The sequence below is a fragment of the Lissotriton vulgaris genome, chromosome 4_1 (assembly GCF_964263255.1).
Source record: "Lissotriton vulgaris chromosome 4_1, aLisVul1.2, whole genome shotgun sequence".
NCBI classification, from domain to species: Eukaryota; Metazoa; Chordata; class Amphibia; order Caudata; family Salamandridae; genus Lissotriton; species Lissotriton vulgaris.
In genome coordinates this window covers 630,363,511-630,382,887 of record NC_141691.1, presented here as the reverse complement: position 1 = coordinate 630,382,887, position 19,377 = coordinate 630,363,511, and positions in this window count along the sequence as shown.

The following is a 19,377-nucleotide window of genomic DNA, read 5'->3' as shown; positions in this document are numbered from 1 at the left end:
CTTTGATGATCCAAATTTTCTTTTTTTGTTAGTAGTGAGATTATTAAATCTATTTTGCTGTTTACGCCAGAGATGTGGCTGGCAATAAGATTAATAAGATTAATTTGGACGTCCATTTTATCGGACTCAAAATTAAGACCCTTATAGCTTGTTCCAGGGTATGAACCAGAGTTTGGGCCCATTGCAGGCTGGCGTAGTTTTCGATGTGCTGCGCCGGGAATTCTGACCCGACGCTTGCCCCACTCACTGAAGAGATCGTTATTGGTGAGGAAAGGTTTGGTTGCTTAATGATTATGGAGCTTTGACTGGCCTCCGCTAGTTCTAAAGGCTGGCGATCTTGTTCGCCCTGTGGGCTTTGAGGTGTGGATGAGACCAATTTGGATCCCCTTCGTCCTCTGCTTTTACTTGGACCTGTGCTTTGAAATTCGTTGTCCTGACAGTTGGTTTCTAATGATTCCAGAATTTCTATCAAATTAGAGTCATTTATGTTGAAAAATGAATTACTGCACGCTGCCTCTTTTGGAGCTGCTTTTGCAACAGATTTGATTAAGTTTATTTTTTCCTCCTTGGTCCATTTTGAATTTGAGCGGCCCGTTTCTTTGAAACCTGATGGTAAATTGCCTGCTTTTGCGATTGTGGCTGAAAATGTTCCTTTCGGTACTCCTTTTGTTGATTCGATATTAAGCTTGAACTTTTCGCCTTCTCTGTTATCCCCCCCATTGGGGTCTCGGTAGACTCAGCTCGTTCTACATTAGGTACGATTTTTATTCCTATCCCGTTAGATGTTTTAATTGGCACCACAGACTTTGTTATAGGGGAAGTAGTGGGTGTAATCTGATGCACCTGGGCAGTTGTTGTCACAAGCTTCCTAACACCAATGTAATTCAAATTTTTCCCCGAAAGAGATTCGGATTGGGATGTAATGATGGAATTTGCAGGGGTACCTGGAATGGCGGTTTGTGATTTGTCAGGCTGCATTGGGCTTGGTAAAAGGGCGGATTCTTTTGAAGGAGCATATATTGCCGCCATTGGGTCTTTTAGAAAGAATAATTTTCGTGTTCCTATTTGATTTTTCGGCGTTGGTAGTGTTTTTATTGTTGTTGGGCTAGATGCTGAAATCAGCCTCTCCCTTGGACCAGCTCTGTTTTATGATATATTGAGTGTAGAGTCCTCCTCTTGTGCTGGTTTGGATTTGGATTTAGCTTTTTTTATTTTTATTTTTTATTTTGTTTTTTGCCTGTCGCCGCTTGATGGATTGTTCCAGATAGCATTTGTGCGGAACCCTAATGCTGAACCCTGATACCGGTTTCTTGAGAGCGCTAGACACTCTGTTGGAAGTTGGTAGATTGAAAGAGTGACGGATTTGGGGATTTGAGGTTTTGCTTTGACCCCTATATATGACCCTGGCAATCTTGTCCTACCGCCTACTATGGGTGGGCGTGGCAGGGTCTCTCTCTTCACCTCCCTCCTCCTTCTCCTTTACGGTGAACAGCTCTCGACCTGGTCACCCTAAACATCTTGTCACTCACGGGGGCTTCAGGGGGCTCAAAGGGCGCTAGCTTCGAAGTGCGGAGAGCGGAGCTTTTGGGGCTTAGAGCCTTGGGTTTGATTTGGCTCTTGAAGCTTGGGGTTCTGGGACTTTGTCCAGAAAGTGACTTTATATTCCCAGGCCCTAGGTGCCAACACCTCTCAGTCACGCTGTCATCAGCCCCCCCCCCTCCATGCGATGTAACAGCCTCACCTGCTTCTCTCCGTGCCGTGGACCAGGTGAAATGCTGATTTGAACTCCTGGTTCTCCCCCAGCCTGGTGTTGGTGCGGTGCGGGCGGGGCGGGATACTTTTGCTATGTTGCCTGTAGCCTGTTTCCTGTATCTAGTTGCTGTTGCTGATGCTTGTTTTCCAGACTGCTTGTCGCCCGGGCCAGCGTGGGGAAAAATGCAAGGGAGCCGAGAGAGAACCACTGTAGGCATGCTGGTTGGAGGCAAGCTGGAAACGCTGATAGCACTGAGTGCTAAGTGGTGAATACTGGGGATACTGGATGCATGCAGGCAGGCAGGCAGGCTGGGCCCTCCGCCCCTCCCCGGTGCTCGGCAGCGGCTTCGCTCCCTCTTGGACCAGCCGTCCCGCGGTCTGCTAATGAGGTCATCCTGGGGAGCCGAGGCGCAGCAACAACCTTCAACAGCCTTCAACAGCCTTCGAGGCTCCGAAGCTCCACACGCCGGCGGGCTCAATGCGGGGTCAACGCGAGCTGCGAACCGCAGCTGTGGCACATTTGGCTGGGCGCTGGGCGTGGGTGGAAAATGGCCCCCCCCGGTGGAATCACCCGGCTTCGATCCGCTTGGCAAGCCGTCCCGGGGCGAGCAACAGCCTCTGGAGCTCTGATGGACTCGTCGTCGTCAGCGGCGGGTTCTCTGTGGGCTCATTGCAAGCTGTGGACTGAACATTGTAAACACATAGGCACTCGCTAAAAAGGGTTTAATTTACGGGGTGACATATAAGTATTAAAAAAAATGTTTAGGCCTGGCAAAATGTTTATTTTTGCCTAGTGGAAATGTTAGTTTACAACTGCACTACAGGCTGCAGTGGCAAACCAGAGACTTGTTTTAATTGGCTACTTCAGTGGGTGGCACAATGAGTGCTGCAGCCCCACAAGTAGCATTTAATTTACTGACCCTGGGTTCATGTAGTAACATTTATTAGGGACGTGCAAGTAAGTTAAATATGCAAATTGGGTGTAGGCCAATTTTACCATGTCTGAAGAAGAGAGCACAAGCACTTTAGCAGTGCATAGCAGTGATAAAGTGCTCAGACTTCTAAAGCCAATAAAAATGAATTCAGCAAGACAGGAGGGGTGAAGGCCAAATGTTTGGGGGAATACCACACTAAGGATGTCAGGTCTAGCAATAGTTGGCAAAATAGATTTACAAGAATTACAAAAAAAAAATGACAAAAATCTAAAAAGCTTAACCAAAACAATATTAAAACGGCTGCTTGTGTTTGGTTGTGTGCAGAACTTATCTGCAGGCTCAGCCCTGTGATTGGACCCCCATACGCATTATCAAAGGTTGCGTGTAGTCATGGGGAGCCCATCCGTGGTGATAGGATTACAGGGCCTTCTCAAAGTACCGGTCCGGAAATCATCTACACTTCATCCAGCTGATTACTATTCACAGATGGGAGTTCCCACCATTTGAAGAAGTAAGCAGCTACAATTGTTTTTCTTCTAAATATGGCGCCCAGATTGTTTCGTATGCCGACAACACACAGCTTCTTTTCACTTGTGAACAGAATACCGCTTTTAATGGGGAGAGTATTAGGAGTTGTCTAGGAGCCGTCTTCGCATGGTTCCAACTGAACCACCTCAAGTGTAACTCAGACAAATCGGAGGTGCTCTTTTTTGGTTGCCCTCCCGACCCCGGCTGGAAGTCCTGGTGGCCGGCGGCTATGTTTCCTCCTTCTGCTGCCACTTCTGCGGCCAAGAACCTGGGAATGAAGTTGGACAATGGTCTTACTTTCAAACCTCAGATCTTGGGCTTAGTGGGACAGTGCTTTGGTCTCTTAAAATTGCTGAGGAAGTTTCTTACACTTCTGTCCCTAGCCCACAGGAGGACCACGGTCCAGGCCCTGATAGGTTCACGTTTGGATTATGCTAATGTGCTGTACTTGGGCCTTCCAGAATATCTTCTCTCACGCCTGCAAACGGTGCAAAATGTTGCTGCACAAGCAATTTTCGGTCTCAACCGGAGATCCAGCACGGCAGCCCTTCTCAAATCTCTCCATTGGCTTCCTGTACGAAAATGCATCACTTTTAAAACTCTGACCACGGTATTCAAGGCCCTTCACGGCACCGGCGCCCGCTATATTAGGAAAAGAGTGAGCTTCTATCTGCCATCACGATCGCTACGGTCTACATTGCTGGCTCTGGCTACTGTTCCGGCAATTAGGCGAGCCCGTATTGGGGGTCGCTCTTTTAAACGTCTGGCTTACCAACTGTGGAATGCTCTGCCTTTGTCTCTGCAGAGGTGCGACAATCTATTAGCCTTTAGGAAAGATCTTAAGACATGGTTGTTCTGTCAGTAAACTCGTCCATCCATTTTGCTTTGTGCCTGTTATGGTCTATAGCGCTGGGACACTCTTTTGAGTAGCTGAGTGCTCTATAAAACCCCATGTAACATAACATAACAAATGTATTTTAGGTTCTTCCAGCATGCTCAACCAATATGGAGCCTATTTTTCTAGGTCAACAATGTTACTCGATTCTAGGCATTTTGACGACAATCTTCTATTGCCTCCTCCTATATTTCTGATCACTTTGTCTATTGTCTAATGTTGGAGAAGGTCGTACCTCGCTGTATTGTGTTCCCCACATATGTCTTTTCACATGGGCATGCTAACATATATACCACATAGTCATTGCTACAGGTGATAAACTTGCTGTAGTTGCTTACTTCTAAATGGGGAAATATGATGCAAATATGAGTTTTTAATCTTCTTTGTATTGGTGTTAATATCTTAAGTACAATTAGTTTTAGAGTACAGTGAAAACTGGGCTCACAATTTAATTTAATAGGTATTTATTAATTTTTTTTGTTCAATAATTATTAATATGTTATTTATTTCATAAAAAATATTTAATTTATAAGTATGTTAATGTAACCCCTATGCTATCCTACTTTTTCCCTACTGTTGCACTCACTGGAGGGGGATAAGTAATTTTTACCCCTCCGCTATCCAACACTTTCCCTACTGTTGCACTCACTGGATTGGGCATAGTAATTTTAACCCCAACGCTATCCAACACTTTCCCTAATGTTGTACTCACTGGAGTGGGAGTAGTAATTTTAACCCCTACGCTATCCAACACTTTCCCTAATGCTGCACTCATTGGAGTTGGAATAGTAATTTTATTTTCTCCGCTATCTAATATTTTTTTAAATATTTTAGGTACTGTAGTGTATAATTAATTTTATAAAGATTAAAATTAAAAAAATAAATTAATTTGTTAAATATATTTATTTTGTTTTAATTTATATTATTTGTTTTATGTGTATAAATGTATATATAATTTATTAAAAGTTATTAAAATAAATATCAAAATATATTAATAGGTAAGTATATATAGTATATATTATATTTATTTGTTTAATATAGGTTTTAATTATATATATTACTTATAATTTGTAAGTATTTTAAAATATTTGTAACCATGTTTATTTTAATTATATGTATTATTTACTTTATTTTACAATATTTTTTTAGCTTAAATAAAAAAAGTTATTTTTAACAACAATATTTTTGACATTGATATTTTTTTCTCAATGTTTTTGTACCTACCATAATGTTGATGGGATGTCAATATTCTTGACTTCAATATTTATGCTGTGATATTTTTGTAGGTCTATATTGTGACCGTCGATATTTTGTCAGTGATTTGTTTTTATCAATATGTCAAAAGACACAGTTTTGGAATCTGGTAGTGTTAAATTCAAAAATCTTCAACGTTTATTTGAGTGGTAGACATAAAAGAGCAATCTTCACAGTCATTGTTCTATATGTAACTCAGTCCATATAATTTACCTATGTTTATTTCTTCTTCTTCTAAAATTCTAAGCATGATCATTATAAATTCCTGTGCATCTTGTTGACTAAATAGTGCTAATCCACTACATATATCTACCAGATCTTGAATGCCTGAAGCACAACGTATTATTTCCTATCACTAAGTAAACATTGCTGCAAAGCACACAGTGCCTAACATAATCTTTTGTGTACTTTCTGCTCTATTGCATTTATAATATGTGTTAAATGAAACAGTACATCAAGGACAACATTTGTATAGCAGTTGACACCAGAAGTGTTTGACAACTTGTAACCTACAATTCATCCATCATTCTCCAGTTTTCTCTTCTTAATATCTTTCTTGTTGTCCTTCTTTTCCTTCTTTTCAGCAACATCCGTACATTCTTTTTTGAGCTTCTGCTTTGGACAGTTCATCAATTTTTCATAAATGGCATACAGTCCTAAATGAGGAGCGTACACACTTCTTAACCAATTGTACTCTCTGCCATGTCTTGTATCAGCACTAACTTTCAAGTCAACCAAAAAGAAACCGAACAGAATTTTCATTCAAGACAATGCATCACGTGCCATATCTTAATTAAACACAATACTACCAATATTACTAAAAGCTACATCTACACTTAAACCTTGAGATTTATAGATGGGCACAGAGTACGCTAGAGATACTGGGAATTGCTATCGCCGAACATATAAGTCTTTTACAAGCAGAAAATGTACTACACATCAGCCAATCTGCTTGATGGCATCAATCTGAGCAAAACTTATGGCTAAGTATTCAACCTCAACCCTATTTGGAAGATTAATGCAATCAATACATGTACCCATAGCACCATTTACTATTCCTTCCTCAATACTTAAATGCCTATGCAAAACTACTTAGCAGTTTTTGCATACACGTAAACACTTTTCTAATCCTGCAGTCTTGGATACAGAATTCCCTAAATATTCCTATTTTGCTCGTAGCTTTGCACTTAGCTGTACTGTTATTCCCTGGTGTTCCATTTTTTCTATAACTATTCCAACATTGCTTCTTTATCCAGTTTTAGCAATTGTTCATTAAAATTGGAGCACTTTGAAGTGTAGGCATTAAACAGACTATAAAGTTTCCTCAATGAAATTGATAATTAATTGTGCTGCTGTGTTCATAGAGGAGAAATGTTTCCTGATAAGTCAGAACTCCTACACTAAAATCTTTCAGAATATTTACGAATTCCATGTTGAATGCTCGACACGTATTCCTCAGTAATTCCTTGTATCTGAAGTTTAGCCAAATGAATACATTGCCAATACTTCCAAAAGAATTTCAAGTTCATCATGCAGAAGTGTCTTGAAAACAGGCTGTCCTTTGACAGGGGTAAGGTGCAGTAGGTCACCAAAGACAATTAAATGCTTTGCTCCAAACAGCATGTCATACTCTGTTTTTAGAATCTGTTGCATACTCAAAAGTATGAAGGCAGGCATTAAGTTTGAGACCACGCCCACCTCTGCAATGATCAAAAGCTTCAGTTTCTTTAATATTCTTGACACTTCATGACAAGTTTCACCAGATAACTTTTGGGATTAGTAGACGATGTAGAGTAATTCCTTTAATGTTGTGTGTAGCCAATCCAGTGAGAGCTGGTACTATACACAATAAATTAGATTCTGACGTAAATAATTAATTTACTCTCTTAATTTCTATGCAGGTAAGTACTTAATCAATAATAACTCAATCGGAATGAAAAAAGACAGAGTCCGTGGTGTTAGAGTTCTTAGGGGTTTTATTCCTTAAAAAGGAATGGTCATGACCAGGATATCTGATTCTGACCACCACAGGGGTGTCAGAAGGGATAGAGCGCTACATTTTATTAACAGTACATAGCTTATATACTTAATTTATGTCATAAGCAACAGTGCAGGAGGCGTAACAGCTGAGAGAAGACAAGATAACAGTATACACGTGGTACTAGTACGTAATCAAGAGGCGTGAACTGGAGGTGTGTGCTAGAAACGTCACAGGCAGGTGTCACAAAGGGGTGGCACTAACAGAAATGTTGTAATGTCAGCAGAAATTGGAAACTTGGATGCGCGCGCAGCTGCATGACGTGTGAATGACGTGAAGCTGGAGGGTGCAGGGGATTTGACATTCAAACTGACGGAAAGAGACAGAAGTCTGGCATGTCAGATCAACTTGTACTTTTATCATATCTGATATCTGGTGTTGCGGGAACTAAGCTATCTGGGCGGAAAGGTTTTCTGGGGCAGAAGTCGTTCTATACTGACTGAGAGTGCGTGTATAAGCGCCTGAGTGTCTGCATGAGAAGCGTGGGGGCATGGGCCTTCCATGGGAGCATGGTAACAGAGGCTATGAATTACTTGAATTAATTGCACAGAGACAGGCCGGCCCTTTGGCTCTGCAGCTGGGAGGATGTTTACTTAAACTAGTAGGCAGGAATGCATTTTCGAGGAGCAGATCAGATAATTCGAAGGTTGAAGTCAGTCTTGGCAGAAAACAGGCTGAGCTGAGCGCGAGGGGCCGCGCTGGAAGTAAGTCAGAGTTCACGGGTACAGAGGCAGCCTGGGCTGAAACCCTCAGAGTCAGAAGCCAGAAAAGAGGCTCGGTGGCAGAAATTCAGGGCCTACTTAGCTAGAGGTGGAAAAACGTAGAAGTACACCACAAAAAGACGTTGGCATGGCATACTTAGGAACGGACTATTCAATCCATTCAGGGTGGATCTGAAAGAGGACATGTTAACGTTGGACGCAAATGTATTTGCGTCTTCATGGCTGGCACAGGAGGGAAGTTACATGTACTTTAAGCTTGATACATGGAGTCGGTGGGGTACACGATAGGGAACATAACATGACCAAAAATTTATATTTCCTCATTCCCTCCTTGTTCCCTACGGACCCTTCATGAAATCTCGATCCTCATGAATCTATCAGTTTGTTCTTGCAGCATCATTTGCTCATCTTTCTTTCTTTGACGGTTTGAGAGGAGACTAGAATGTTCAATGCAGGATGTGGCACACAGTCCACAAATCGCTGGCCCACACTGTAGGCACAGGCAGCAACTGAATACTATGACTAGGCCAATGCCTAGGAAGGATAGGATCTTCCATCCCCAAGCAGTTAACGTTGTCCAGAACCAACCGGACCAAGTCCAGGTGCCTGGATTCTGATGTATCAGATTTGCAATTTTATGAAGACGGGTGATAGCTTTGTAGACAGATGGCGCGTTTTCTGGGATGAAAACACAGCAACTTGACCCGATGACCTTACAAGCTCCACCTCGATCTGCCAAGATGACGTCAATCACGAGACGATTTTGAAGGACAACAATCCGCATAGCAGACTGTTCCTCTGTTATGTTACCTAAAGCGGAAGCGGTTTCATGTACTACTGCTTCAAGTGTTCTAGTCAATCTACGTATTGTTTTACTATTTTGGACGGGGCCTACAAAGAAAAAGAATCCTTTATTAAAATCTGTGTATTGCTCCCATGCCGTTTCAGTATAATCGACAAGCGGGAGGTCTCTTCGGACTCTATTGTTTACTACATTTGGATTACGATGATAATCAGGGGGAGCTAAGAAAACAGGAGGCAGAAGGAAAGCAAGATAACAGGTACCATCCCAATCTGGAGGTAGACTTATGTATGCTGTATGACCACAAACAAAATATGTATGTCGTCTAGCTCGGAATGAGGACCTACCCTCATCAGTGAATTCGACTACAGTAGTACATTTACTATGACCTAAGTGTACTGAACCCTTCTTTCTAACACAGAGGTGACCGGTAACTGGTAATACTGACATGGCAGGAAGGACAGGCGCAGCTTCGGATTCAACAACAAGAATCATAAGGTTTTCTGTGTAATTTCCTAACCCATATACTTCATTTTCTAGATCAGTTCCTACAGAAACAGATTGACCTTTACTATCAGGGTAACAGGCGTAGAATAGGACTGAATTCAGGTTTCCCCATATCCATTTCCCTTCTGGGGTAGCAGCAATCTCGGGATCTAAAGTCTTAAGTAAGTTATTAAGTATTTTAAACCATGCACCACAGGAGCCATTGTGCGAGAATGGATACGGAAAAAGAGGCAGGGCTCCCTGGTATTTCTGATGGGGAGGGAGTCGGCCGCATACCCAACAATTGGTAGCATTGCTGGTCTGATGAGAGTGATGTAACATACTAATGAATGTATTATTGCGCAGCGCAAGTCTGTAAGAAAGCTCGTGTGGAGGCAATTCACTAAAAGAATGTTCAGCAGATGCATTGTAAGCAGATTGTTCACGCCTGAAAATAGGCCAGTAGATGGGTAGCAAAATGCTAGCAATAATAATTAAGATACTCAGAATAAACATGATTATTAGTGTCACTATACAGTAGCTACGAAGTGATTTACAATATGCACGTTTCTTATATTCTCTCTCTCTATCTCGATCTAGGGGATACATGTCAGAAACTATTTAACCGATTCACCTAGGGGAGGACTTAAACAATTAAACTGTCTGACTTGCTAGATCGGAGTTTCATACGGTACTCTTCTTGGGGAGTTTTTTCTCGTTCAGATTCTGTAAAGTCTTTTGGCTCAACACAGTCTTTGATGGGGGTGGACGAGTCTCGATCAGGTTTCAGTCCAAAGAATTTTTTCACATGACTCGTGTGAACCCACCCCTTTCTCCCTTCTATTTTTACTGCAGTCCTTGTGGTGAGAAGAACGGTCTTCGGGGATTTCCAGCGGGGCTCCAGCGGACTCTTCCTGTCGAAATTGCGTACCAGGACTAAATCACCAGGACGGACATCGTGTGGCTTTACATCAGTGTTGTCAGGGAAGGCTGCGGCAACCTGTGAACGACATGATTGGAGTGCAGACATCAAGGAGGCAAGGTAATCTGTCAACATGTTACAATCAACATCAGTAATCTTTTTCGGAATGGGCGTCCCCCACATATTCGGTGGTCTACCAAAAACCACTTCGTACGGAGATAGCCCTGATCTCGAATGGGCAACCATTCTCATATAGAATAGTGCCACTGGCAGGGCGACTATCCAGTCGACCCCTTTCTCTTGACATATTTTTGCAAGGCGTATCTTTAGTGTCTGGTTATGCCTTTCTACAAGGCCTGCGGCTTCTGGATGTCGGACACAATGGAATTTCCACTGGTATCCTAGCAGTAAAGAAACTTGCTTCATTAACTCGGACGAGAATGGCTGTCCGTTATCTGAGTAGACGACACGAGGCAAACCGTATCGTGGGAAGAATTCACGAACCAGCTGCTTGGCAGTGGTCGGGGCAGTGTAATCTGGGACTGGGTATGCTTCGGTCCAGCGGGACAGAGCACAAACAACTACAAGGACATATTTAAATCCTCTACAACGGTCCATCTGGATATAATCCATCTGGAGGACTTCAAAAGGGTGATCGGGAGGATGAAATCCACCTTGCTCTACAGGGACGCTTTTACCTGGATTGAACTGGCAACAGATCATGCAAGTACGCACTTTCTGTTTCGCTGCTGCTCGTAAGTGTTTATTGTTCCAAAGATTTTGTAAACTATCTAACATCGCTTTCTCTCCTAGGTGTGCTGGGCTATGTGCTGTATTTATCATGACTTGAACCATAGAGTCAGGGAGAAACCATGTAGATTTTCCCTTTGTCATCCAACCTTGATCTGTCTGGATCCCTCCTAGTTCAGTCCATTTCTTTATTTCATCTGCGGTAGCATGTGTCTGAATATCAATGACATCTAGAGCGGGATCCTTAACTGCCATACACTTTGTCGGTACTATTGTCTTTGTCACATCAGTTGTCTGGGTGTGAGTCTGTGCTGTATGTTTTGCTGTCTGGTCTGCCAGGTCATTACCCTGGGAAACAGAATCTGTGACTTTAGTATGTGCTTTACACTTCATAACAGATATTCCTGAGGGCAGATGTATTGCTTCTAACAGTGCTTGAATGAGGGGACCATGTTGGATCTTGGCACCATGAGAGGTCAGGAAACCCCGTTCTTGCCATAACATGCCGAAGTCGTGTACAACTCCGAACGCATAACGGGAATCAGTGTATATGTTGACATTTCTGTTCTTAGCTAGAATACAGGCTCGGGTCAGAGCAATGAGCTCTGCCGCTTGAGCGGACAGTGTGTCAATGCGATGTGTTTCTTTAACTTCGGTTTCAGTGGTCACGGCATACGCGGCCACTAATTCTCCTGTATTAGTTCTCATGCATGAACCGTCCACATAAAGTGTCAGGTCTGGATTTGTCAGTGGGACATCTGTTAAATCTCGTCTAGGCTTTGCTACTGCATTAATGATCTCTATACAATCATGCGGGGCTAGATCTGTCACAACTGAGGGTAACAATGTTGCGGGGTTCAAAATGCTGCAGCGTCTGATTTCTATGTGTGGCTGGAATAGCGTCAATTCGTAACCTGTCAGTCGTGCTATAGTCAAGTGCTGGGTCTGGGTTCTGTTTAACAGAACCTCTACAGAATGTGGAACTTGTACTGTTAGTTGATGGCCTAAAACAATTGAATCGCTCTGTCTGATGGCTAATGCTGTTGCTGCAACTGACTTCAAGCACGCAGGGAGTGCCTGGGCTACTGAATCCAATGTACTTGAAAAATAAGCGCAAGGCTTATGTGAACCTGCCTGATCTTGAGTGAGGACAGACAATGCTGTACCGTCACGTTCTGTAACAAAAAGTGTAAACGGTTTGCTGTAACATGGTGTCGCTAAAACTGGTGCTTGGCATAAGGCTTTCTTTAATTCTTCAAAAGCTTGTGTGTGTTCCTGAGTCCAAGGGAGGACAGTCGAAGTCGCTGCCTCCTGCGTCGTTAACTGGATGAGTGGCTTGGCTAGAAATGCATATTGAGGAATCCATTGTCTGCAGTACGAGGTGAGGCCTATAAAGGCCCGCACTTCCTTTTGTGTCTCGGGTTGTGGCATATTTACAATTAACTGAATGCGATCGGGAGTGAGCTGTCTCCCCACTTTGGACAGCAAGTGACCCAAGTACACAACTTGCTGAACACAGAATTGTAGCTTCGAAGGAGACACCTTGTGTCCCTTGTCGGCCAGGAAATGTAAAACTGTCAGTGATGCTTGTTCACATTCGGGCTCACTTCGTGCGGTGATCAGCAGATCATCGACGTATTGCAATAAAGCGGTGTTAACTGGCATTTGAATACAATCTAGTTGTCTTTTCAGTGCTTGACTATAGATGCTGGGGCTTTCTGTGAATCCTTGAGGTGCGCGGGAAAATTTGAAACTTCGTCCATTTAAACTGAATCCGAATAGATATTGGCTGTCGGGGTCAATAGGTACACTGAAGAAAGCGTTCTTAAGATCAATTACAGTAAAGAACGTTGCTTCTGAATCAATAGCAGTCAATAGGGAAGAGATATCAGGGACCACAGGGTACTGTGGTACAATGCATTTGTTCAGTTCTCGAAGATCAATCACCAGCCGATATACTGGCGGTGCATTGGGGTCGGTACGTTTAAGAATCGGAATGATGGGTGAATTACAGACATTGGAGTTGGTCTCTACGACCACTCCTTGGGCAATGAGCTCTTCAATGATTTTCAGTAAAGCCACTACAGCATCGGGTGGTAACTTGTATTGTCTGATTCTGGGTAAAACAACACCTGTCTTGAGCGTAACACGGTATGGAGTGATATGCATGCAACCTACATCAGTTGGGCCTTTCGCCCACAAGTAATCTGGCACATTTTTCAATCTGACATCGAATTCTCTCAAAACATAGTGACCCTTGAAATCCCGCAGAAAGAGTCTAACTCCCTCCGGGGAACAGCATATTATAGCTCCTAGAGCTTTCAGAGTTTTAATTCCTAACAGGTTTTCTGGGCATGATTTCGTGAGTAACAGGTCTGTAATACGTGATAATGGACCCACAGCCAAGGGAACGGGTTGCGATACCTCATTTACAATAGGCTGTCCTGAAAAACCAAGGGAAACATTCTGTGAGCCTGAGAGGGGTGCCCCTGGGACTTCATCATGGCTGATTGTAGTGCGACTTGCCCCTGTGTCAATTAAAAACTTTCTATCTTTTCCCAATACGTGACTGTGTACATAAGGACCTTCTTGATCTACAGGAATTTCAATAAGAGGCAGGCCACCTTCCCTCTCTAGGCTGTTTCATGTATATCGGGGGTAATCTGGATATGCAGACTGGGCATACTGATACATCTGTTGCGAAACTTGCTGAGTCGCGGCAATGGGCTGTGGCTGTGGTACCGCTACTGTCTGCGCTGTGTGTGATGGAGCATGCATAGACTGTGTGTTCTGCATTGGCTGTTCGCTCTGTGAGGTCTGTTGATGCCCATGGTCATGTCTAGGCGGATGCGGTCTTTCTTTAGTTTTACCTGTTGCTATGTTATGTTTCAGGACTGGGCATTCATGTACGTAGTGACCTGGCTGCTTGCAGTAATTACATGTCCCTTTAACGGGAGCTGTAGGATGACTTGTCTGGGTCCCACCTTTTCTCTGACCGTCGGCTGGGACCGTCTGTGCTACTAACATTTTCATCTTCGTGTCTTTCATACGTTTCTGTTCCTGATCTTGTTCTTCTCTAATTCTGTTCTGGTGATATTGTAACATTTGTAACATTTGGGATGGCGTATTTGCCTGCCAAGTACTTTCAACTTTGTACACTCTGTTTTTAACTAATGGTAGGGAGTTCTCTACTAATTTTGATACAAAAAGATGTGGATAGGACTCGCTACTTGGTTGGAGGCCACTATTAATAATGAAACATTTCTCGAATCTCGAATAAAAGTCACTAGTATCTTCATCTTGTTTCTGTTTACAGGACGATATGGCGTCCCAATCTTCCTTTCTGGTTGTCAATAATCTTGGCAGGACCTGTACTATTAAACCGGGTAATGCTTTAGTCTTATCCCCAAGGCCTACCCCTGGGACCCGTTTGCTTTCTTCGTCTTCTATTTCTGCCCATGCAATCTTTGTGTCCCCCACCTCCCATTCCCTTTCCCTTAATTTCTCGTAGATGCCCGTGGGCAACAGCACCTTCAACATTTTCATGATATCATCATACGTGTAATCCCCCATTAGTAACATGTCTTTAAGCTCTCTGTGAAAACCTGCAGGATCTTTATCATGACACGGAACCAGTTTCTTCATTTCTAACAGTTCTAACTTAGTCAGTGGCGTGTGTACATATACACGTTTCAAGATATGGTCTTCACCCATGACAGGGTGCACTTCTCGTAAGGGGTTCTGACTTTCAATGCCACTACCGCATTGCATGTGGTACGTTTTCCTTTCTAGAGGTGGGGCCGGAACATATTCAGAGCTTATAAAGGTGTTATATTTATGTCGTTGTTCTAGAATTATTTGTATTAACTTGGTACTGAAACCTCTCCATCTATCCATGAGTAGTGCTTCTAATGTTTCGTGTAAGGGACCTGGATCAGAATGATGGTTTCTGTACTTGATGAGGAGGTGCTGAATCATGTATACACCTGCTAATTTCTGCTCGTCTGGGGAAAGGTTCAGAAACGTCTGTGCTAAGGTATCATCATTATACATGTCTGGGTTTTCGGCCCATAACACGGCCGACCGGGCTAATTCCTGTTCATCCATAGAATTGAGTACATGGTACCCCATTCTTTCTCGTAGTCTTTTATCAGTCTCCTGGAACTGGTGTTCAGAAGAATTCGGATTTGTTAAAGCAGAGAGAAAAACTCTCTTGTTTTCCGGACGGATGCCTTTCCTAAGGTAAGTTCCCTTACCTACATATGCTATAGTATCTGTAGCTCGTTCTGGTTCTTCAGTTTCTTCTTCCTCCTCGGAGGAAGCTTTTTCTTTCTGGTGTACTGCTATCACTGCTTTTCTAGTTTTCTTGTACATACTGGCTATGCAAGTCCCCCTGTCATGCTTTCCATCGGCTATATTTTGACCCCACTTGTTTAGTGCATCTAACTCACTCTGATCTGTCTCGGGCCTATCTCGTTCTCTTATTAGACAATTTATGAAAAATCGTAATATCTGTGCTTGAATGTCAACCTTCTGTTTCTCCATGGCATCCTTGATACTGTCAGGGTCTTTCCCTGTCTGAACAAACTCATATATTCTATCTAGACGGTCCTTCATTCCTACGTAGCATAGCAAGATATCAGTAGCAGATCTTAACCGTAGTGATGCCAATATCATTAAATCGTCTTTTCCGGGTACTGGATCATATCTACAAACGGAAATGTTTTCTCTGAAGGCGTCAAGACGAGGAGACTTGAACGTGAGAGGACTCTGCGTATCCCTGATATTGAATCTGCGTGTTAATGGCGGGGTCCGGAGACCCGTGGTCGCACCTCCTGAAGCGGATGCTTGGGCATTATCTCCTTGCGGAGTCTGTATCTGAACTTGAATTTGTCGTTTAGTAGGATCAGGTAGACGGGGTTTCGGTAGGTCCCTTTTGGGTGCGGGAAGTGGCGGGGCTGGCGGAGCGGGGGTGGTCTGTCGCGGTACCGGCGGAACATGATCTGGGGGCGGAGTGCCACCCCCGTCCCTGTCAGTAGGCAGGGCACGAACAGGCAGATTGGTGTAAGCTGGTGCTACGTCCTCTAGATAAGAATTTAGGAATATGTCTTTAGTAGTTTTGTGCATTACTTTAGTTGGCACTAATGGTGGCGGTAGGTTTTTCGGTATTTCTGATAGGGCCTCAGGTGAACCCTCGGCCGCGAGATACATACCGTTTACGAGATTATTTCGGGCACGGTCTATTTGTTCTGTTTTTACTCGGATCCCTTCAGTAACTAATTCGTTTTCTTGGGCCTTTTCTGAATCTTTAAGTCTGTCTTCTCTACGGAGTGCTTTCTCAGCACGCTTATGTGCTTCCTTACGCCAAAATTCTATGGCGTCTTTCTGAGATTGTCTAGCTTTCCTTTTCCATAATGCTTCTTCTACCTTCATGATGCACTCGGCATCCCATGTTCCGGTAGTGGGCCATCTGTGTCTTTTCGTCTAGATGCTTGGTGTAATCGGCCCATAAGTCCAGATACAATATGGCATCTATGCCATGTTTGTGATACATGAAATTACCTGGAGTGTCCCTAGGGGGAATAGGAATTTCTTCCTCCAGTATCCCTTTCCTAGTTCCTATCTGCTTCAGCTTGTTGAAAAACGGCATCTTGTTTACTTATTACTGAATACTCAATCCTTACTCCTTAATACTGCTGACAGCTAGTTTATACGAGAAACACAATAATGCACATTAAAACAGTCACATTCATACCACGACATTAATCACATAAAAACATTTGAAACATAGATGACTACCCCTATACTGGATGTACTGCTCAACAGTACAGATACACTGGTGTAACAGTGCAGAAATTCAGAATACTAGATATACTGCTAAACAGTACAGATACACTGCCTAAAACAGCGCAGACCGGACTTGTGTACCCAAACCCGTCTAGATACGTCCCAGCAATGGTACTCACCGGGAAGCACGGAACAGAAGGCCTCGGAAAACTCAACTGGACTCGACTCGAAACTTCGGAAAACCTCGGAAAACCTCGGAAACCTGGTGGGCCTCTAGACACCTCGGACCTTGCTTCTTTCGGCTAGGCTCTGGTCGGGATCCTCCGCACTCCTCACCGCCTCGTCTGGGCACTGATCGCAGTCTTCGTCACCTCCGTGGGTCAGAGGGAGATGCAGGAAATCCTGCCAGTACGCGTAGGTTCCTTCTAACTGATGGCAGGGGACAGAGCTTGGGGGAGGGGTCCCTATTCGGGCGCCAGAATGACGTAAATAATTAATTTACTCTCTTAATTTCTATGCAGGTAAGTACTTAATCAATAATAACTCAATCGGAATGAAAAAAGACAGAGTCCGTGGTGTTAGAGTTCTTAGGGGTTTTATTCCTTAAAAAGGAATGGTCATGACCAGGATATCTGATTCTGATCACCACAGGGGTGTCAGAAGGGATAGAGCGCTACATTTTATTAACAGTACATAGCTTATATACTTAATTTATGTCATAAGCAACAGTGCAGGAGGCGTAACAGCTGAGAGAAGACAAGATAACAGTATACACGTGGTACTAGTACGTAATCAAGAGGCGTGAACTGGAGGTGTGTGCTAGAAACGTCACAGGCAGGTGTCACAAAGGGGTGGCACTAACAGAAATGTTTTAATGTCAGCAGAAATTGGAAACTTGGATGCGCGCGCAGCTGCATGACGTGTGAATGACGTGAAGCTGGAGGGTGCAGGGGATTTGACATTCAAACTGACGGAAAGAGACAGAAGTCTGGCATGTCAGATCAACTTGTACTTTTATCATATCTGATATCTGGTGTTGCGGGAACTAAGCTATCTGGGCGGAAAGGTTTTCTGGGGCAGAAGTCGTTCTATACTGACTGAGAGTGCGTGTATAAGCGCCTGAGTGTCTGCATGAGAAGCGTGGGGGCATGGGCCTTCCATGGGAGCATGGTAACAGAGGCTATGAATTACTTGAATTAATTGCACAGAGACAGGCCGGCCCTTTGGCTCTGCAGCTGGGAGGATGTTTACTTAAACTAGTAGGCAGGAATGCATTTTCGAGGAGCAGATCAGATAATTCGAAGGTTGAAGTCAGTCTTGGCAGAAAACAGGCTGAGCTGAGCGCGAGGGGCCGCGCTGGAAGTAAGTCAGAGTTCACGGGTACAGAGGCAGCCTGGGCTGAAACCCTCGGAGTCAGAAGCCAGAAAAGAGGCTCGGTGGCAGAAATTCAGGGCCTACTTAGCTAGAGCTGGAAAAACGTAGAAGTACACCACAAAAAGACGTTGGCATGGCATACTTAGGAACGGACTATTCAATCCATTCAGGGTGGATCTGAAAGAGGACATGTTAACGTTGGACGCAAATGTATTTGCGTCTTCATGGCTGGCACAGGAGGGAAGTTACATGTACTTTAAGCTTGATACATGGAGTCGGTGGGGTACACGATAGGGAACATAACATGACCAAAAATTTATTTTTCCTCAATTCTGTAGTCCTCTGTAGGTAAGCGGTGAGAACTTTAATTAAAAACCTTTTCCCAGTGCCAGTTTGAGCACTGATGCAAAAAATATTTGCTAAAATAGTGAGCATTTGCATTTACTCTCCTCGTAGAGGAATCTGTGCTGTATTTTGTCTTTTACCTCCATATACATTTATTTCTGCTTGTCATTAAATTGTCCAACTAACAGTTCGAAATCAACTCTTTTCTGTCTTGCTTGTTCCATTGCAGTTTCCACCTCAATCATGGCTATTATAGCTTTTTTTTCAATAATGGGTTGTCCAAGAGGATCTTGACTCAGTGGTCCTGAACTTTGGCTGCAATGTGAGCTCCCCTTAGCTATCTCATCAGCAAAGGTTTCCTCCAATTGAACCTCATCATTTAACATTTGTAAATAGTTTGTAAAGACCGAACACTGAATGATGTCTCTCACAGCATTGAAAGAATCTTCGTAGTAGTCATACTTTCCATGTAATTCAGATTCAGCTTGCTAAGGCTTGAAGAGTTGCAGAAGTGCCAAACTAGAAATCTTCTCTTTTGTCTGGAGTTAAGCAACTAAGGGCTTATTTACAAACGCATTGTGCCACCAGTGCATTACTTGTTTTGATGCACTGGCGGCACAGAGTGCAAACCCATATGTAAGAGTCCAGGCAAAGGCATGTTGCATGGCTTTTCATGGCCTCATAGATATGGAGTAAAGCAACGCGGCGCAAGGCACTGCGTTGTATCACTCTTCATCAAAGTGGTGTTCCGGTGGATGTTCTCCCACAACACCCACGGATTTTGATG